We start from the raw sequence: 23,527 nt of genomic DNA on the forward strand, positions 1-23,527 counted from the left end.
ATCAACGCCACGCCAGTAGACGCCCTGGATCAAGCCAAGTGGAGAGGAATTAGCAGAACAGTGGACCCTCTAATGGCGTGGGACAAACGCTAGGATAAAGAAGAAGAAGATATGTGTGATCTTTAAAAATTATGAAATTAAAAAATTAGTGGATGTCGTATTGGAATGGTGGAGGAATAGTTTAATTTGTGGAGGAAGATCAAATGTGACTGGTAAGCAAGAAAGAAATTATCAGCAAATAAGCCAAAGGGAAGATGCCTAGCCATCAAAAAGAGACTTGCCTACAGCGGGAAACTTAAATGTGGAAGTAAAGAAACAATGTATAAGAACCAACATTAAGAGTATGCAACTGTACGAGAGTGAAGCTTGGACAATGACAGCAGTGGAGAAAGCAAGGATAGAGGTCTACAAAATGTGGTGCTACAAGAGAATGGTGAGGATTACATGGATCGACCGAGTTGGAGATGTGAAAGTCCTAAGATGAGATGGAGAGAAGAGTAGCCACACAAAAACCTTAACATGAAGACGGAAAAATATTTTAGGCCACATCACGAGATATGATGGCCTGATGAAGACAATAGGCGTTGGACAAGTGGATGGCAAGAACGGAAAAGGAAGACCTTGAATGAAATATATGGAACAAGTAAAGAAGGACGTAAAGGAGAAGAAAAGGCGTTGGAGGGAGAAGTTTTTCTGATAGGATAATTGAGTGGAAAACTACGTCATCTTTGGGATTGTTGAAAAGGAATGATGATAATGACCGGATCAAGATGACAGAAGACATATCAGTACACGCGACGACTAAGTGTGAATGCTGGGAGAAGCCCTTGTGAGGTCTGGCAGCTGCTCTGTGAGGCCACCTGTGTGCGAAGTAAAATAAATACACGTTTTCCAAAAAGAAGAAGTTTAGCAATGATATACAGGCGGTCCCCGACTTTCGCACACAATGCGTTCCCGAAAACTTGTACGAAAGTCGAATGTACGAAAGTCGAATGTACGAAAGTCGAACCATTGACTTCCATACTAATTAGGGGTTACGTTCCAAAAGAGCGGAATATACGCACTTAAAACCTTTTTTTCGCGGATTTTATTATAATTGACTTAATTTTAATAATATGTCAATAAAACTCCTCAAATCATCTAATTTCTTCCGAAAATACGCTGCAAATGCAAATAAAAATTAAAAAAAACAAGAACTTCGTTGGCTATCGAGTGAAACTTCCTCTTGGCGTTTAAGTTGACATTCCACTTATTACGTCCACTATAAATAAAAAGACATATCAAGGAGCACAACAAAATGTAGTTGTTGAACCCGCACTCTGGGTTCCTTTTAATTTTTACACAAAAATTCGACATTCGGCAGGTGACATTCGTGATCGCGTATATTTCGCATGTTATTCAAAAAAGACAAAAGACAAACGGAATTCGGCTGATATTTCGTGCAATATCATTGCTGAAGGTGTGCATGAATTAAACAGCACTCAAACGAAAAAAACACAATCAGAAAGAAGATCTTACTAGTTTTATTGAAAGCTATTTGATGATGTCTAGTCAATTTCTTTTGAAAAATATCTCCAATGAAGGCTTTCTTCTTCTCTTGATAAAGGAGCCTATAGCAGGCAGTCCCTCTCCCAAATAGAGTCAACTACCAGGAATTCCCTTCATTAAATACGTTCGTGTTGTTCGCCTATACTGCCATTTGAAACAATTGAATGTTGGAATGCGCAAAAAACATCGCGGGAATTAAAAAAAAAAATACAGACCAACGTCCGAAAGTCCGAATTTAGTGTACGAAAGTCAATGAAAAGGTGTCAATTTTGAACGTACGAAAGTGCGATTTGTACGAAAGTCGAGGGTACAAAAGTCGAGGACCGCCTGTATACATTACCATTGGTAAAATAATTTGTTCATTATAAACAAATTTGTGCAAAAGTAAGCCCTGATGAAGGTTTTAAATAAAGTGAAACGTTGGCTAGCAACGTTTTTGCATTATTTGCATGACCTATACTCCAGAAATTATTTAATCATTAAGTAAATGGGTTCAAGATAAGAACATAATATGGAATATATCGCGTACTCACTAATAGGTGCGATGAAAATAACAAATTTTGAAAATGCATAACTTAACGATCAATGCATGCACTAGTCATGCAATTCAATTTAAAAAAATTCCATACTCAATTATTTAAAAAAGCTACAGAAGTAATCACAGACAAGAAATATAATTTTTATAAATTTTCAATAAATATATTCCCAAATAATAATAATAATAATAATAATAATAATAATAATAATACGTCTTTATTGGGCGAGATTGGGACTAGAAAGTCCCATCTTCCATCTAACCCCTCGTCAAACAGTAAATATATGCAGTTAAATACATTGTCTGGTTGCTGATGAAATTAAATGCAGAGAAATTACATAAAAATAAGTAGAAGTTCCATTTTCAATCAACAATTAGCATTATAATTTAACAAAGTTACTATTGACCAAGTGTAAAAAGATGTTAGTGAACGTGGGAAAAGCCTAAGGATATTGACTGTCGTCCTTATTGGAAAAAACCCACTGCAGGAAAACGCCCACACAAGAAGGGGGGCGTGAAAAACCTGCGAAAACCTACTGAGAAAGCTAATGTAAACCTGAGTATACAAATACAATGAATTACATGGAAAATTTCACCCAGTACCTGTAAAGAAAAGGAAAATTAGATGAAGCCGGATGAGATAATTGATGAATCTTTCGTACTGTTCCCGTGATGTTACATGTCTTGCTGTTGTTCTCGAAGAAGTTTTATGTGTAGTGCCTTTTTGAAGGAGGCGAGTGATGATGATTTACGTAGTGGTAGGTCAATGTTGTTCCATTCGCGGCATGCAGTAACAATGAATGATTTATTGAATCTGACTGTCCGGTGGTGGGGTATAACGAGTTTTTCATTTCCCCTCGTATTTGAGTCATGTATTCTACTAAGTTTTTGAAATTCGTCTCTGAGGTACGCTGGTGTATTTGTCTGTAAGATTTGATAAAGAAGACATAGGATATGCATCCGGCGTCGAGAACTAGGCTTTAACCATTTGAGATCGTTAATATGATTGGTGGTATGATCTGATATTTGTAAATTAAATATGAACCTAATGCAGGCGTTGAAGGAGCGGTGAAGTTTATTCGACAGCATCTGAGATATGTCTTGAAAGGCAACATCGGCATAATCAAAATGGGGAAGTATTAATGTTGAAATTAATTGCTTCTTTAAGGAGAGAGGAATAATGTTTCTGAAACGTATTAATGGAAATAATGACTTATTCACTGCTTTACATATCTTAGTTATATGAGATGACCAAGACAGACTTTCATCAATGATCAATCCTAGATTAATAACTTCGTCGCAGTACTTTATGGGAGAATCGGAGATGTGTAGTTGCGGTAATTGATCTCTGTCGATTGACTTGAGTATTTTAGGATATCCAATTATAATAGCTTGGGACTTACTAGGGTTTATGCTTAGGAAGTTGGATTTGCTCCAATTGTTGATATTTTCTAGGTCATTATTTAGATTACATATTCCATTGAACAGGCTTTTAACATTTGAATTTAGGTACACTTGGAGATCGTCAGCATAAAGATGATATTTAGAATGATTTATCACTGAAGGGCAATCATTAATGTACAGAGAGAATAGCAGAGGTCCTAGAATGGGAGCATTGGACTGCAAACGTTAAAACGGTTTCCATCCAAAACACCCTAACAATGCCGTTACACTCCATCCTCCTTCTATTTTTCCCTTGAGTACACTTGTTTGCCTTTTGTTTATATATTTTCAGATTAACATATCCATTTTAATAATGCGGTATACTCTGGCAAGTTTCCCGAAAAAAAGGCCTAAGTGGCCGCAGAAATGAGCTATCTCTGGGATGGAATTGGGCATTCTTTACGCAGACCCCTTGTTTATTATTTTTCCGCAAAACCTCTCATTGGTTGCTTTCGTGGAATTAGAGAAGACATTTGGCAACGCGGATAGGAGCAAACCGATGGGAAACCTGAAATAAATTGAAACTTTTTATAATGACAGGAGAATAATCCAGAGTTCATACGAAAACCAAGTAGCGGTGATAAAACAGGGCCCAGCTTTGAGGAAGCAATAATTAGAAAAGGGTTGACAGAAGGCTTGGCTTCGTCACCAGTATTTTAAACTTTTACATTGAGAAAGCTATTAATGAAATCAAAGGGAAGGCCTAGATATCAGAAGGAGTAAATATCCATGGAGAAAAAATGAGTGTGCTCAGATTTTTCAATTACATAGCCGTCGTATCAGACAAAGAATAGGATTTTAAAAATACTCTGGTTATGACAAGTAGGTAAATGGGTGAATATGAACTGAAAATAATCATGGAGAAAGAATGGGAAGTACTCAGGAGGAGTAAGTTTCTCACCTCCAATGCAGTCAGTTTATGTAGGGGCGACAAGCAGCCCCACACAAACCTTTCTTCATGCATGTGCTCGCTGCATTCCTCCAGGTCAATAAGGTTGTGGGAGAGGTCCACGTGTTTCGTCTTCTTATATTCCCATAGCCAAATATCGAAGAATTCAACCGACTCTAAACGATTTCGTGACATGTCAAAGGTTTCTAATGCGACGTCAATTAATTCCCCTATTTGTATTTCAGGCTTAAACTCAAAGCTTGTGATATAGTTACCGCTAAAGTTGAGGTGTTTTAATGTTGTCAGGATGGGAGAAATGATTGGATGAACTGTTAATCGGTTTACTGATAGGTCTATAACTTTCAAATTGACCAAATACTTGCTAAAGAGTACTTTATGTTCCTCAAGCTCCAATGGATTTCCTATCGTATGAATAAGGTTGTGGGACAGATTGACCTCCAACAGACGTGGTGCTAGCAATAACATGTCGGGTTTGATCGAGGTTAGATTATTTCCGGATAGACTTAGATGTGTCAAGCATGGAATCGACAATTCCGGTACATCTTCCAGACGATTTCTGCTCATATCGAGAACAAACTCGAAACATGTCCCGTTCTGTGCTTTGAATGGTTGGAATATCTTGGCTGGCAAATTGCGGATCCTGTAAAGAAATGTTAAAGTTATTTATGTATGTGTTTTCGCCTTAATTCTAGAAATGATGGTTGCGCGAGAAGCACGTTTTGATCTCGAGCTGAGTATCGAGTCGAGTTCAAATCTACTCGCGAGCATTGAGTCAAATTTGGTGATTTTTGGACATGGCAATACTACAATGCATGCTCCAAATTACTTGATACTTTAACGAATACCCTGTTTCATTTCCTGTTCTGAATCCTTAGCTTGATTTAGAAAAATGACAATGAATAACGTGACTTCTCCGAATACGCCGCCGGGTCTGAAGACGGTAGAATCGCGGCTGACGAAAAGGTAATTGGCACCCACGACGCACTTACTGCATAATTATTTTTTTATTGGCATATATTCTGCTATTTGATGGTGGCCCAATTCTGGTCCAATGACGATGGACACCACCTAAAGCTCCTTATCTTGTTTCTTTTTGTATTCAGATGTAATTAAAATTTAGGAGTAAATAAATAATAATAATTATTAAAAATAATAATATTATTATTGTTATTATTATTATTATTATTTTTATTATTATTATCGTCCTACCATCCTGTCGTCCTCCTACCATCATTTAACAAAATAATTGAGAAATATGTTGCCTCATACTTAATAAAATTTCTCTCTAAGTTTAACATCATTAACAATGATCAATATGGATTTCAAAAAAATTAAGGAACAAAGGATGCTTTGGAAAAATTCTCAGATATAGTGAACTCAAGTCTGAATAAAAACAATTACGTTATAGTTACCTTCATAGATTATAAGAAAGCTTTTGATACAGTTAACCACGAAATAATGCTAGATGACCTAATGAGTATAGGAATCAGTGGTAAGGTTTGGGACTGGTTCCGAAGTTATTTATCAAATAGGCAAATGGCAGTTAAATTTAATAATTCACTTAGTAATATCAAAAATGTTAATTATGGGGTACCCCAGGGATCTATTTTGGGCCCGATATTGTTTACTATTAATGTCAATGAAATCTTTAATAGTGTAAGACATAGTAATATCTTGATGTATGCCGATGATGTGGTACTGATAACAAATCATAAAAATTTGTCCAATGCAGAAAAATTAATGCAAGAAGATCTAAATAGAATAGCAATTCGGTCTTACGATAATGATTTGGTTATTAACTCAAAAAAATCAAAGTAATGGACATTTTTTGTAGAACTATTGAGCACACTCCAATTAAATTGTATCTGCATGACCATAATTGTTTGCACAGGAATTTTGATAAAACTACCTGTAGCTGTATCCCCTTGGAGCAAGTTGCTGAGTATAAATATTTGGGCTTACATATTGACCAATACTTCAAACTTGACAAACATATAATAAAAGTAAATAGTAAACTATGGAAAGTGGTATACCAATTATACCAAATAAATCCTCTTGTCCCTGCTGATTTCATGCTCACTATATACCATGCACTAGTGGAGTATATATTAAGGTATGGGATAACTGTATGGGGTGATACCTCAACTTGCTATAAAGAGGCTGTGCAGGCTACACAAAATAAAATAATCAAAATGATTTATAAAGGTTATGATATTATGCATTTAGAAAAAGACTAACACTCTTGCAAAAGGAATAAAATATTGCAATGACAATGTTAACTCTATGTATGAGAAATTAGGAATACTTAATTTAAATAATCTATACATAGATGTGTATTAATAACAAATAACTATTTCAGTGGAAAACAAAATATACATAAGAATTATGAACATAGAATGGGTAAAAGATATGTTACTAATTACCATGTTCCTAAATATTATAATAATTACGGAAAGAATGTAATGAGTGTTAAAATACCAATGACACTCAATGACTTACCACAAAGTTTAAAGAAAATAGAATCAATAAGAGAACTGAAAATTTATACTAAAAATTACCTTTTGAATAGAGAACCATCTCGTTAATTCATTTTATTCTGATGACAATACATAATAATTGTAAAACATTTAAAATTATCACCTTAATATTTGTTTATTTACTTTTGCGTTTTTTTATATTAGCTATTTTTTAGCTTTTTTCTGCATTTTATTCTTATGAAAATGCATGTAAAATTGTCATATACTTTAAACTATCACAATTTCTGTCGCTTTTTTTACTCCTCGTGTGTTTTAAATGTTAGCTATTTCTCTACATAAATTTTTAATTGTGAAACTGGCATGTGCATATGTGTAAAAAGTTGTAAGTAAATATGTAAATGATTCATTATCTCTTGTGACAATGATGATACAATTGTGAATATTTTTAATACTATTACCTTATATTTCAATTTTACTTATTGTGAATTTTTGTAGTCATTTTTGTGCAAAATTTTATAGTTGTAAGCATATCCATTTGTATAAAAATCTGGAACCTGCTAATAAGCAATTGCTTAGCAGGACCATGTGATTGAAAGTTATTTTTTTTCTTATAATTATTCCAACGAGTGTTTGTATTCTTATGAGATTTCTTTATACATTTTCTATTTATGAACATTGAAATAATTTATTGAAAAATTACTGGCACTATTTCCAAGGAAAGATTTATGTGATATATTTTCTGTAATAAATTATTCCTTTAATTTTCTTCAGTTTTCACAGAGTTGATTTAGTGTAAAGAGCACGGGTTCTCACCAAGGCGTTTAGAAATTTTCTCGTGATATGACAGGTTGAAATTATTACAGCCTGTTGCAGTTTGATGTATGTATTTGGATGGAGGCTGAGTATTTGGAAACTATTTTGTATTTGTTTTGGAATGATACCGGTAGCTGAGATGACAATAGGAGCTATGTAAACCTGGAAAACGTTTAAGTTAAAAAAAATCTTATAACATAAACGCATAGAAAAGTCTGAGCGATGCAGCAGTCCACTCGGATAACTCCGAATACGCCGCCGGATCAGAAGACTTTAAAAACGATATAATTACTGAAATTTCATGGCTTTGTTTCTTTTTTGTAAATTTTCAAACGGGGATCGACAGCTCTGTAACCGATATCACTCGACTCGACTCATCCCGGATAACTACGGAAACTACGAGATAGCAAACCTGTTGTTGTTGATATATATGAAGCATAATGAAGTGGAAGTACTGAAGAAGTCCAAGTCTAGCGTCTCAATGAAATTGTGGGAGAGGTCCAGTTTACGTAGTCTGGTCTTGTTTCTCAGCAGTGTCGCCGAAATGTTGGTGAAGAGATTGTTCGAAGCCACAAGATAAGTTAGATTTTTGTTCCAGGAAAAGATGTTTTCAGGAAAATAAGTAAATTTGTTGCTGGAAATACTCAAGACTTCAAGTACGTCCATCCCGTAGAAGGCTTCATCCGGCAGGGAAGATAAGGAGTTATTGTTCAGTTCAAGATACTTGATAGAAGACCTGCCAATCCAAGCATTTTTTACGTTTCCAGACTGCTCTAGCGTTGAAGTTGATTTGGGAAACGTTTCATGAAAACTCAATACTTTGTTGTGGGTGTGTGCTATCCTTTCCAATGAAAGCCCCAAGGTTAAAAGTTTGTTATATTTAAGGCCAATCTTAGTGAGGGATGGAAGACTATATAAACAATCTTGAGGGATGAAACTTATCCTATTATAATTTGCAATCAGAGATTCAAGTTTTCTAAGGATGCATAAAGTTGTCGGCAATGTTGTGAGGAGGTTATTTGATAATTCAATTCTAGTCAACCTCTCCGTTTGGCGAAAAGTATCGTCGTCAATGCTTTCTATCTCGTTTTCAACAAGATTGAGAGTCTCTAATTTCCGCATACTGCTCAGATAACTACGTCTAATTGATCTGAGCTTATTTCTCCAAAGACCTAACGACTTCATCGCTTCCATATCCGCAAAAAATCTTTCTGGGAAATCCCGCACTTGCGTGTCTGTGATTCGAAGGTATTCCAGCCATTTTGATATCCCAGAGAAAAGGTCCTCGTCTACCTTCGCCAATTTAGAACATTCGATAATGAGGTCCTTCAGTTTTCCCAAGCCACTCCAATGATGCTTGGGAAGGTGGAACTTTTCGGACTCCTTGCAATGTATTTCTAGAGTTTCCAGAGGAAGGTCCCTCCAGTCACCGATGGAACCAGTAATCCCATCTCCAAGTAAGGCTGATTGAGCACGGGACGGAGCTGAACAGTTAGTCAAACTCAAAGAGGCCATGCCTGTGTTCATATAGGAAGGCGCTGTGAAGTTGGCGTATAGTATCATGGGGAGGTATTGATATGGATGTACCTCTGTTTCTCCTATGCATTCCATTTCATAGGATATCGGCCAATTCGGGATGATAATTCGGCGTAGTACAACCTTGTCTTCGCAGACGATGATAGATTTTCTCTTATTCCTCTCACTGAAACAGAGACATCTGGAATCAGCTTCACAACGATAGCCCGCCATCTTTCCGTCCTCTCCATCAATCACCGCTTTCTCTGAGGAAGAAACCACGAAGGTTATCACGGTAATGACGATACAAAAGTATCTCTGTCCTTTGATTGCATTGAATCTGCTTGGATTCGTAGGTCCAGACATTATATTTACCTGAAATAAAATGCATAATATTAATATTATTAATAATAGTAATAATAATGATAATAATAATAACTATTTTTTAATAATAATAATGATATTATTATTTTTTAGCATTATAATACATTAAAAACATTCCCTTTACAAATTCTAAATACACTTTACACTGCATAACAAACACATATTTTGACTTATTATGAAATAAAAAAGAGAAAAGAGAAAAACCCTGAAATTACAATATTTGAGAAAAAAATATTTTTACAATTAGGAGACCTTCTGAGCCACAACAGGCTCATCATCACGTTCTCCGTAATTCATTTGCAAAAAGTCTAAAACATCTAAAAGCAATAAAGGAAACAATAAAAAAACTTATATTGCTTTAACCCATTACCAGCCGAGTAAAGAAATACTTGAACAAATATAATTTTTTCTCTTCATTTTACCTAATAACATGCTAAATAAGGTAAATTGAAAATATGAGCCATCAAAAACATTTGCTTATGGTAAAAAAAATGTTGCTTTTTCTCAACGTTGGCCGAATCCGGTATCTGTATACAGTCATGCAACCCGCAGTACAATACATTGTCGTCTCATAGGAATATGCTGTTTTTACTGTCAGATATAATCCTATACCTTTTTATGCCACGTATGTGACAAATGTCGTCATGTTGGATTAATAAAATCCTTAGATATTATGTTTACAATGAGATGTTATTGTTATTTGACCTAAATCCACTATAAAATAGACATGCTTTACGGTTTGAAAGAAATAAGTCAAAGCGTAAACTTTCTCTGAAGAGCATGTATTTCACATTTTTCATTGACTTTAATTTTATCATTGCAGATTGAATTACAAAAATTAATGGCTAATTATGAAATACTCAAGCATTTTGGGTACAACGGAACGTGAAATTTGGTACATTCATACATGGTTTGCTTTTACACTGTTTCGGTAACTACTGAATTTTTTTTAACTCTGTGGCCAAATTCGTCCTTTCATGCTTCACGAATCCGCGATGAATTACATAGCCTAACTTTGTCTATGTTTAAGGACGTGATTATTATAGGGGTACGTCATCTACTGACTGATTCACTTCACTTTTTAGATGCGTCCCTGCTTGATACGATTTGAAGTCTAACATTTGAAGGGCAAACGCAGTCCAGTGAGTTGATAAGCTAGGACCTTTTTTCCCCTGAATTCTAGTGCGGTAATTTGCATTTGCATTATCAAGGAGGTCCATACCTCCCATCAGTGGCGGCGCGTGCGTATACGCATGTTAGCAAGTGCACACCCAAAGATGAATAAATTCTAAAAGTAAACTATTCCTTTGCAACGCGAAAGATAAAAGTACTGTCTGCATGTGCAAGAAACATGAGCCTCCGAACGCTACAGCTTTCTCCATTTCGAATTCACCGCTCTACAAGTGTGCGATCCCGTGGCATCATGCCGGGCGCATTTTCGGTCTGTGCGATTGCTTGAGGGACCTCTGGCGGGACGAGGGACGGGACGGGCGTTCTAAGTGTAATTCCCGTACGCTCCTTAGTTATTCTAGGGAGCTTACGGGTGAAATTCCAGAGAATCCAAGATGGCGCTGGGCGCAATAACAAATGAAACCACAAATGCGTTTTATAATGAAATAAACTATTTATTAACCTTTAACATAAAATTGAACATCACCAAATTGAATGAATATTGATGAATATTGGTGGCTTGGAGAGTTTTCCTGCATCTGATGTTTTGTGTTATAAAACTATTCAAATGAATAATTTTCAATCTTATCAAAAGGAGCATTGTACTACTGTTTCCTCGAATGTATTAACTTCTAAAAGGTGTATGAGATTTAAACCTGAAGATCGTTTAATTGTATTTTGTAAAAGCAAAATGACCCCAGATTCTGCATCTATTGGTGTATTTGGTGATGTTCAATTTTATGTTAAAGGTTAATAAATAGTTTATTTCATTATAAAACGCATTTGTGTTGTCATTTGTTATTGCGCCCAGCGCTTTCTTATGTGTGGTATGTGCTGTTCAAAGGGGCGATGGGAGCAGACTCAAAACGATGCGAATGCGCACGCGCATGTTTTTGGTGACTTACTAGCAGGTAGTGTAGTGGTGTAGCCGCCACCTACACTACCTGCGCCCAGGATCCTAGTCCGTCTACAGAGCCATCTGTATAGCCGCTTTCTACACTACTTCCTCTTAGGGTGTAAAGAAGAGCGAGAGAATGAATTTCAACTACCGTCACTTGTAAAGGTGTGTTGAGAATAACTATTTTCATACATGCTAATATTATTTCTGTTCATGCAATTTTAAGGGTAGAGTGTACCAGTGATATGTTTTGCTTGCTATTTATTCTATTACGACGAAATATGACGCTCATGGATTAGGATTAACATAATATAATTAAATCATCCTATATCTGCTCTAATGCACACCCTAGATATATTACCACCAGCCGCCACTGCCTCCCATGTATTTACTATACTCCCCAATAACACGAATAGTAGGACTAATTCGGATTGAACGTACAAAGTTTTGTGTTCCATTGCACACGAAATGCTTTCATGTAATTCATAAATAGTCGTTATTTGTTGTAATTCAATCTGTTGTGATAAAAATGTCAATTAAAAACTGGAAAATACGTTATCTTCTGTAAAAATATTCACTTTGACTCAGTTTTTTCAAGCCGTAATGCATCTCTAATTTATATTTGATTTAGGTAAAATAATGTAGTATCTCATTGGAAATATAGTATCTAAGAATTTTAATTATCAAATATGACGATATCTGTCAAATACGAGGCATAAAAAGGCGTAGGATTATATCTGACAGTAAAAACGGCATAATCTCGTACACCGCGAAATGCGTATGTGCCGAGGTGGGTTTGGGTTGGGTCAGGTTTTCACGTAGAAATCACTGTGTATTTCGGACTTTTGTGTAGATTCTTGACATTTCGACCCTCCCACATAATAACGCTATTGCCACCATAAGCCCGTTTGTCGGAGTCAGTCTACACATAAATAAGAAAGAAGCCGTGCGCTACCCAACCCACCCCCATGGTCCGTCGACCGCACACTGCGATTTAGCCAAGAATCGCTACGCGTGGTGCAGTACCGGAAAGTAGTTTCAGTTTGTAATGCGTAATAATGAGCTTATATTTCATTTGATTTAAAAAATATTTGCATGGCTGTGTTTGCCATAATATTACAAACATTTTGAGTACCCAAATGACCACTTCCTTTTTTTCCTCCCAATTTGTTCACTTTTTAGGTTATTTGCCGGCTTTTCCGCCACAAAAAATATCATTTTCGTAATCAGGACACTGTTATGAATGTAGTGGACGAAAAAAAATCGCAAAAAGACGCGTGTCCGGAAAGTACATAAATACCAATTTTCCTATAAAGGGGAAAAGTCCAAAGATGAAATCTGTGGAGACTGGTGGTGGACAGTTTGCGGTTTCAAACGACTCAGGGGCTAATGTTATTCCGACCCTACCGGGCACTATTCGCCGTTCAGAATACTGAATTGCACCGGCGATGATGAGATTGTGAGAATAACGTCTGCCGGTGGAATTAAAGCACGTGTTACTCTCGTTTAGAATACCGTATTGCAACAGGGTCGGAATATAAAATGTTAATAAGCCTTCTCCCGTTATATATGCGAATAGGATGGTGTAATTCCATCCGAAACAGCGGCCGTAGAGTTTTTCAAGGGTAAAAGAGCGTGTTATGGGGAAAAAGGAAGTTCAAATCTTATCTAGAGGAAGAATGGAGAGTTATAGTAGGCAGTTTGCGGTTACGAACAATTTAAAAAATGCGAAAACAGGAAACTGCGATTACTTTGGCCTGAAACAATTAAATATCGAGCTTGCAATTTCCCTCTCATCAATATGGCAAAGAAAGAGAAATATCTTGGAGTAACATTTTAGATTATCACTTGTTATTTGATAAGCTCTTTGCAAATGTAAGTTCTGTCCAAAAAAGTATATTGTCGCTATATTGTATTTCATTCGTGAAAAAATGTCCTTTTTCTGTCCGAAAAATGATTTACCACGCTTCGGTGCAGTCCAAATTTGGTTTACGGGTGTACAAGCTGGGCCCATTACCACCACGCGAGTTGTTTTCGATTTCTGTTTCAAGTGAGATCGTAAAATTTTGGATTGTAACCCTTATAATGGCTAAATAAAGTTTAAATAGAGTTTGTAACATACAAACTAACGTACTCGTAAATAGACATTCTTATGTTTGCATTTCATTTTCCACCAAATTTCAATGAATTTGAAAGAAAAACCTTTAAAATGCTAATTTTGTTTTAATTTTTCGCCTTACTATCGTCATTATCGACCATCGTCATTATTTTTTTGCTGTTTAACGTTTCATTTCAAGTTATGTTACAATATAAATCCTTTGCTATAGTCATTAAAAAGTTCACTAAGCTTTCTCTCACTAACTGAAGTTAGGGACTCCATTCCTATTCGGCCAATATCAAGACTTTGACTCGATGTCATTAAAACCTCAGCTAGTTTCCACGGTGCTACATATAATGGCACATTGATTGACTTACTAATTGATACAAATTCCCAGCCAAAATGGTGACAGGTGTGGGTATATGTCTTTGGAGACGCGAAAATAAAAAGCATTCTTTCGGAGGAAAAATCTGGAATTTCGAAAAAGTCTATTAGCTCCAAACATATCAACTTGATTTAACATGGTAGCCTTTTGGGACTAAAACATTTTCGATTTCATTGGATATTTAAAAATGTTTTATGAACATGAAATTCCATAATTGGAAATACAATTTTTTGGTCAATTATTTGGTGAAACGGTCTGTGAGATTTTTTTTTAAATGATGTATTTCTGAAAATTACACATGCTCCCCTTATATTCTTTATCTTTTTGATAAACTTGCAATAATCACAGGGTATTTTCCTTGAAAAGAATTATGCTAGATTTTTTTCTTCATTTGCAATTATCTTGGGATAATCATATTTTGAATTTATTTTGCAGTGTGAACAATATTTGATTTTCTGTTGTCTCGAGAATAACGAATTGAACTTCCTCTTTCCTCATACTTCGGTCTTTTCCCTTTGAACAACTCTACGGCCGTTATTCTGGATGGAATTACATCGTGCTATTCGTATATATAAGGGATAATATTATTGCGTATTTCGACTCTGCTGCAATACGGTACTCTGAACGTCCATAATACATACTTCAACTTCACCGGCAGACGTAATTCTCAAAATTTATTTAGCGCCAGTACAGTTCAGTATTCTGAACGGTGAATCGCGCCCAGCAGGGTCGGATTAATATTAGACCGTAAGTCGCTCGAAACCGCATTGCTGTCCACTATCAGTCTCCAACGATTTTATCTTTGGATTTTTCTCTTTTATAGACAAATCATCTTCTATCATTGGCACAACAATTTATAGTTTTTCTGGTAGTTGATCCTCGTCGCTTTCATAGCGGTGAGGGTATTACATTATCCCACCCTTCCAACATTATCCCTACCACGTCCCTAACTTTAAAAATATTTTTCATGAATTTATTTAAATTTTCCATTTTTTTATGGGCATAACTCTGGATTTATTTCTCATCTTTCTGTTATCGTGAAAAAATTCCTTGAAATAAAAAAACTAGATTTTTTATTGCTAATTTACTATTTTGGAAATTTCATGTGTTGAAGCAACTGTCGCGGTAAAAACAATTTTCGATTTTCCATTGTAGAGGTCAGGGAATTATCAATTTCAGATTACACCGTTCTGGTGTATTTGAATAGACAAGCATGTGAATATTGGTAATCATCAAGAAAAAACATTAAGGGTATCTCGCATCCTCACGGTTTACTCTACTTTTCTAGCAACCATCTTGTTTTAATCATTATTGAAATCCTAAAAGCATCTTGCTCTTCAAAATTCATTGCTATCTTTTTTCTTGATGAATGCGATCCTGAATTTCTTGATTACCAGTCTATCCAGAGGAATGAAGTCAACTTTTGCAATGAGGGTCTTTCCACTCGATCGATTAATTAGCGAATTATATCGATACCAATATCTTTGAACATGCCTTATTCGCAAATAAGTTATTTGTTAAACAAAGTATGATACTGAAACTTATAGAAAAAAACAAGAGTAATTGTGTGAAATAAGACAAAAGTGAAATAAATCAAATCATATATTTGGAATCGAAGTTATAGTCTATGCAAGTGTGATTTCAATCGCTCACTTTTGCAGACTCATTATTTTAGTTTCTGGGGTAAGAGTTTTAACAGTAACCTAAGACAGCAACGTACTATAAATTCATGAAAAGTATTTTCTTAAGTAATATTTCATTATAAAGCTATATCGATTAGTTTCCTTTTCTCCTATGATAGTAACCGCATATGTCCAAAAATTAAAGCGTATAAATTAATTGGTAACGTAGGAATTTAGTTATCTTTCAGCCGGCATACAAACGGTTTTTTTATCGATATCTTATAACAAAGTAAATTTAAGGGGAAAATCCTCAAATACTTCTAATTATGTATCTTTTTTGGCGAGATGAACGAAAATTTAATCGAACGATATAGTCCTTATTATAAAGGTCACATTTGGCAGTGATAGGCATTCCACTCGATCTATTTTCCTACCAGCAATAAAAAAAAACTTTCCATGAATTTGATTATCCGCTAATATCTGGTTTACTAATGTGTGCCCTTATTGTCATTAAAATTGAGATATTTAGTGTGGTAAAAGTTAGACAAACGAATTCCTTTGTTGTAGTGGGTGTTATGATCGACACAACTGTGAATTCGATAGACGCATTTTGAATAGATAGTTTAAGGTATGGGTTAATAAAACTTACATGAAATTTTTGGACACCAAAACACCTTATGTAAGTATGAAAAATATTAACCCATTACCGGCCGAGTACAGAAATACTTGAAAATATATAATTTTTTCTCTTCATTTTACCTAATAACATGCTAAATAAGGTAAATTGAAAATATGGGCCTTCAAAAAAATTTGCTTATGGTAAAAAAAAAAATGTTACGTTTTCGCAACGTTGGCCGAATCCGGTATCTGTATGCAGTTGTGCATTCCACATTTCAATACATTGCCGTCTCATAGGAATATGCTGTTTTTTCTGTCGGATATAATCCTATACCTTTTTATGCCACGTATATGACAAATATCGTCATATTGGATAATTAAAATCCTTAGATATTATGTTTCCAATGAGATGTTGTTGTTATTTGACCTATATACACTATAAAATAGACATGCTTTACGGTTTGAAAGAAATAAGTCAAAGCGAAAATTTTCTCAGAAGAGCATGTATTTCACATTTTTCGTTGACTTTAATTTTATCATTGCAGACTGAATTAAAGCAATTAATGGTTAATTATGAAATACTCAAGCATTTTGGGTGCAATGGAACATAAAATTTCGTACATTCATACATGGTTTGGCTTTTACACTGTTTCGGTAATTACTGAATTTTTTTTTAACTCTATGGCCAAATTCGTCCTTTTATGCTTCACGAATCCGCGATGAATTACATGGCCTAACTTTTTCTATGTTTAAGGACGCGAATTGTATAGGGTTTACGTCATCTACTGACTGATTCACTACACTTTTTAGATGCGTCCCTGCTAGATACAATTTGAAGTCTACCTGTGAAATTTATTTCCGTTGCATCACCTGTACAATCTCCTGGCGTTAGTGCACACGATGTTCAGTGAGTTGATAAGCTAGGACCTTTTTTCCCTGAATTATAGTGCGGTAATTTGCATTATCGAGTAGGTCACACCTCCCATGTATTTACTATACTCCCCAATAATACGAATAGTATTTTCTTTTTTCTGCTGAAACTTTTCCCTGTGCCCAATGGAAGCGAAAAACTTGTATTGGTGCCTACAGGGACAATCTAGTTATCATTCCATCGAACAATACTAAGACCTTTGGCTTTATCAAATGTTTGTTTTCATGGTCCTCTCGGTTTCATGTCGATGGTTTTATTATATTCTATCAGGCACTCCTCCGTTATATTTTCATGGATGGCTTTAGTGACAAATAATCCTTTTTCTTTCAAAACAATAAATAGTCTTCAAGATGAAAAGAAGTTATCGAAAAACATACGATGATTCGAGGGATCAGGGATAACCTTGAGAAATTCCAGAATAACACTTGCTTCCAAGCCTAAATTTCGATGGAAGTAATGTTCTATCGCCTGGTTGAACCCTAAAGCCGTATGAATGACATAAGCACCAAAGTTAAAAGCAAAATCTAAAAGGCTAGTTTGAAAAGAACAGTTATGCACTGTAGTGACCAAAGTAAGGTACCAATTGCTCATTATTTCAAAATTTATGCGCAAATATACCGAATTGTAATAATTTTTAATTCAAGTCGTCAAATTGAGGTCATAATTTACAAATCTGTCATTTTTGTCCTGACAGGAATTGTCTGAAAAGTGTAGATTATATTTTATGAATCTAAATATGCTTTGGTTCAATCATTTCCGAACCGAATCTACGCCTTATCGTCTTCTTTCACCCAATATCTTGTTGTGGAAGTCGGCGACATCGCTGAATCGTGAAGTAAGGAAGGACTAATTCGGATTGAATGTACAAAGTTTTGTGTTCCATTGCACCCGAAATGCTTTCATGTAACTCATAAAGAGTCATTATTTGTTCAATCTGTTGTGATAATAATGTCAATTAAAAACTGGAAAATACGTTATCTTCTGTAAAAATATTCACTTTGACTCATTTCTTTCAAGCCGTAGTGCATCTCTAATTTATATTGGATTTAGATAAAATAATGTAGCATTCCTTGGAAATATAATATCTAAGAATTTGAAAAATCAAATATGACGATATCTGTCAAATACGAGGCATAAAAAGGCGTAGAATTATATCTGACAGTAAAAATGGCATAATCCTGCGAGACGGAAATATGTGGTAATGCGGGTTGCATAACTGCCTATAGATACCGGATTCGGCCAACGTTGCGAAAACGCAACATTATTTTCCGGATCTGATTTTCGCTTAATGTTGACTCCCTGACGAAATATAAGCTTTAATATCTATTAATTGAAATTTATACGTCCACATGGACGAATAAAAAACTTAATAAAGGGAATAGTTACTCTTAGGAAAAATTGATCTTGCTTAACAGGAGACTCAAAAATTGACACATTTTGAGTATTTTTATACATATCGAAATACTTACTAAATGATATAATAATCTCACTAAAAATCAGTTTAAACTTATTTTCATCGAAAAAAGCGACTTCTAAATGAATAAAATTCAATTGAAACATTTTTTTTGCATTTCTCAATAATGTTGCGTTTTCGCAACGTTGGCCGTGAATGGGTTAACCACGAATTATTACTAATGAAGGTATATCGATATGAAGATATCTCGATAAGAGTGATTTTATCCCATGCTATTGAGCGTAGAAGTCCGATATTTTCGGGCTGCTAAAAATAAGTATTTGGTTATCTTTAAGCTTCCATAATGACCTTGATTTTAATTTATATCCATTTCTATTTTCACTGTTGAGTTAATGAAAAATAACTATATTTCCTTTCTGTACGATTCCATTCGTAGGAGATCTATGAAATTACAAGTGCATAATTCTTATTAACGGTCCCATAAGAACAAGACCAACAGTCCACCTGATTTACTTTTCTAAGAGTAATATCAAAACGACTTTCCTTAGGTTCGCCTTTTCGCTAACAATTTTTTTTTTCATTTAAATGTAATGCGATGCTGAAACTTATATTGTGAATTAATTATTAGCTACCAAATCAAATAAATCATAAAGCTAACAAATTTAGTTAATGGAGTTGAAGTTATGATCGATAAAATAATGCATTCAATAGAAGCACGCAGCAGCGTTTTTACTGTCGTCGCGGAAATTCAATTAATGCTGTGTACTTGGACAACAATGCATTCATTCTACATATCATTTACACTTATGCATATTGCTTCCATGCGATGATATATCTATGTACAATTATTCCGATACCATGAAATTTATCTGAAAGAATTAAAGGCACTTATAGTCTATATACAATTGGGTGGCGCATGGAGCCGGCAACTACCTGATATGGTCCGCGAGCCGCAATCGCCACGGCTTTAAACGTAAATTTGGAATTTAGCGATTTTTCATCACATTTCTAAGGATATTACACATAAAAAAAGATAAAAAAATAAAAAAGTTAACGTATTTGGGTTTAAAAACATTATTGAACAATACTATACAACTTTTGGATTTAAAAAAGTAGTGGAAATTGGGGTTTTGGCCAGCTTTTTTTCGATATCCGCCCACTGTGCGCCGGGGTGAGGTAAGGACCGAACAGAAAAACTATGGGGCAGACTCCGAAACCCGGCGGACCAGTGCGTCGACCTACGGTAAACAGACTATCCAAAATTGTTTGGCTCGGAAGACTATAGGGTTGATTCGCACGGTACTTACTTATATTATAGCTAGACATATGTGAAAACCGCACTTTCATTTTTATTTTGTCGCACTTTAAATAACAGTTTATCGCATTTTTTTGCGTCTATTTTTTATTTTCATAATGGGTAGATGACGATAAGATGTAGTGAAACGCAGTTACATGACAAAATGCAGACAGATTTTAAATAATTATGTTGTAGAACAATAATAAATTAAGGAATATAAGACATATAGTGGCGGAGGTGTAGCTTTCCCGCGCCCATCGCCACGTAGAGCTAGCGTTCGCGGCCACGTAGAGCCAACCTAGCAGCTGGCCAGTCGCTCGCATGCTTTAAGCGGTGAGTGTGGGCGGAGCATTTAAACTGCGCTCGGCACAAAAATGTACGAATTTCGCCGTCGGAAAGGAAAATTTGCGTAAAAATATCATAAAAGTCTAGTCATCGCATTTACATCGCATTCGCTATTTTCACGCATCTCTAATTATAGCTAGTAAAAATGAACTATTCTAGCTCAAAAAACACGCTAATGCAGAAACGAGACCTAATAGAATAATAGTAAAGAATAACTACGGGTTGGACTTACGTTTAGACCGGGAATTTTGATGTGAAAACACTGGTGGCCCTGTGGCTTCTTTCGTCGGTCGACCTCTCGCGTCTATCTCCCCGCCCGGAACTACCTTCCTCTTTATTGTCAAATTTTGCGCAACCCTTGCGTCCGCAACAGTGGCGACGAAAAATAATTCGGCAGACGGAGCCGACTAGTCATTTGTCACACCCAAAGGATGTTGCAATATCTGGAAGCGCATTTCCCGTTTTTTTTTGCGTCGTACTTAATCGTACAAGGGGAATACATGATCGTTGGGAGGCCAATCTAGCCCGTTACCGTTCTTAGTGTTCCAAAAATTAAAAACCGTTGTTTTTGTGTGCGCATATAATAATAATTATTATTATTTTAATTAGCCCAAGTAGATGCATATAATAGTCGGTTGACGAAGATCATGAATACAAAGCTATCTGGAAGGAACATAATAATGGCTATAAATACCTGGGCAGTGCCTGTACTGACTTACTCCTTCGGAATTTTAAAATGGTCTGACACGGATCTAAATGAGCTGGACCGACTGACTAGGCGACTTTTGAATAAATTCCGATGTTTACATGATAGGGCTTCAGTAATCAGGTTATATATGCCAAGAAAAGAAGGAGGCAGAGGCCTAATAAATATTCTTCGACAATGCCGATCTCAGGAACAGTCTATGGAATCCTCCTTAAAATCGTCAAAAGATTCATAAATGAATGAGGTAATAAAGTCTGACGTGGGATACACACCATTGAATTTTGGTGAGAACAAAATTGGATCCAAATACCAGACCTAAACCAACAAAAGCAGGAGTGGAAGTCTAAAATCTTGCATGGAAAGTTCCCAACAGTCATGCAGGAGGATAGGTTTGACAGAAACGCATCTCTGAAATGGCTCCAAGATGGCTATTTATACCCGGAGACTGAAAAGTTTGTGATGACAATTCAAGACAGAGTTATACGAACTCACAACTATGAAAAAAGCATATTTAACCTTGAAATTACAGATAAATGTATAAAATGTGGGAAAACGGGTGAATCCATTAAACACATAACTTCGGGGTGCTCAGCTCTTGCTGGTAATGACTATCTCAATAGGCACAACCAGTTGGCCAAAATTATCCACCAAAACTTAGCAACTACCTATGGACTTTAAAAAAATACTCCGCCATAATACAAATACCATCCACCCGCCGTACTAGAGACAGATACACACATTTTATACTGGGACAGACCGATACTTACAGATAAAACCATAGATAACAGTAGTCCTGATATTTTATTGATCCACAAGTTACAGAAAAGAGCAAACATAGTCGATGTAGCAGTGCCACTAAATCACAATGCTGTGTCTACGGAAAGAGAGAAAAAAACAAAAATATCAGGATTAGGCCGGTGAAATAAAAAATATTTGGAAGTTGAAAGACGTCAGCATACACGCACTAATAATCTCTGCAGAGGGAATCTTGTATCAAAGATTCACAAAAGAAGTCGAAGACCTGGGAATTAAAAAACAACTGATTAACCTCGGGCACACAGCTGTTTTACTACAGACCTGCCAGATCGTGAGAAGATTCCTGGGTCGGGCATGATCGGACAGTGAAGGATAGGGTGAATTCTCTTCCTTACCATCCGAGCCTAATCCTAAATTGACCATGGGATAAGTGAATATTTCCAGCTGGTTTTAATCAGCTGAGAAAGTGCATAAACTCAAATTATAAAAATGCTTTATTACCCCTCCATTTTGTTTTTACATCTGAATACAAAGAAAAAAATCAACAGAAGGAGCTTAAGGTGGTCTCCATGGTCATAGGACCAGAATTGAGCCACCATCAAGAAACAAAAGGTATGCCAATAATCATAAAAATTCAGCAAATGATAAATGAGTGTTTTAAATAAATAACATCAAAATAAATTTTCAACTATTTCTTGCGAGCAGAGCCAGTCTTTAGCAAGTCTCAACATGACATTTGTGGTTTTATTTTTTTTACTCTAGTGGGCAATAAATTAAATAACTTTGGCACCATGTAAATAAAACCGCGTATATATATTGTAATCTTGAGTCTATTTGCTACTAAGCAAGCAACAGGAAGCTCGGGAAATAATAATCAACCATTTCCTCCAAAACACACTAAAACTAGGCACAAAATATTGAGCCACCGACCATAAAATCCGTGTTTATTAACTGATTCTCATAAGATAACTTTTTAAATATGTGTTTATGTGTAGGGAACCATGGTGCCAAATCTCATTGCTGTAGAGCTTATATTAGAGACTGCTTATAAATTACATATCATTTTAAAATATCCCATTGGAAAAAAGATAAAGTCAAACCTTGAGATCAATATTTTTGTTCCAAATTTGGAACACTGGGAAAAACTGGGTCAAAATTTCGAATCTAGTATATCATGGTTATAAATGCAAAATGCCGAAGCGAGAGGAGTCACATCTCGTGAAATTTCAAGAAAAGAATCAATTAATGATCGTTAAAATGATGTTACGGTGTATAGCCTGTATTGAATGGCGGTTTTCATATCACAGCGATAGCCTAATGTTTTCAGTGGTCGACTACGAAAGTAATATTTTGTTTAAAATTAATGTGTAGATTGCCTTTATTAGCATATACAAACTAGGTCCTTTTAAGATATATGGCTTGTCAGAAGGTTCCATTTATCCTACATAGTGGCAACATTGAAAGCAGAGATTTATATTACATTCTTAGTTACAACTTCATGAACAAAAAAAGCAATAACACGTCAACAAAGATTTAGGAGATTTGAAACAAATTATGAGTATTAATATAATTAACATTTCAGATTTATTAAGGAAATCACGAATTTACAGTTTCTTTTATTAACCATTCTTTCACTTTTCTTTTATTATCGGTCAAAGATTT

The sequence above is a fragment of the Ischnura elegans genome, chromosome 13, assembly GCF_921293095.1.
Source record: "Ischnura elegans chromosome 13, ioIscEleg1.1, whole genome shotgun sequence".
NCBI classification, from domain to species: domain Eukaryota; kingdom Metazoa; phylum Arthropoda; class Insecta; order Odonata; family Coenagrionidae; genus Ischnura; species Ischnura elegans.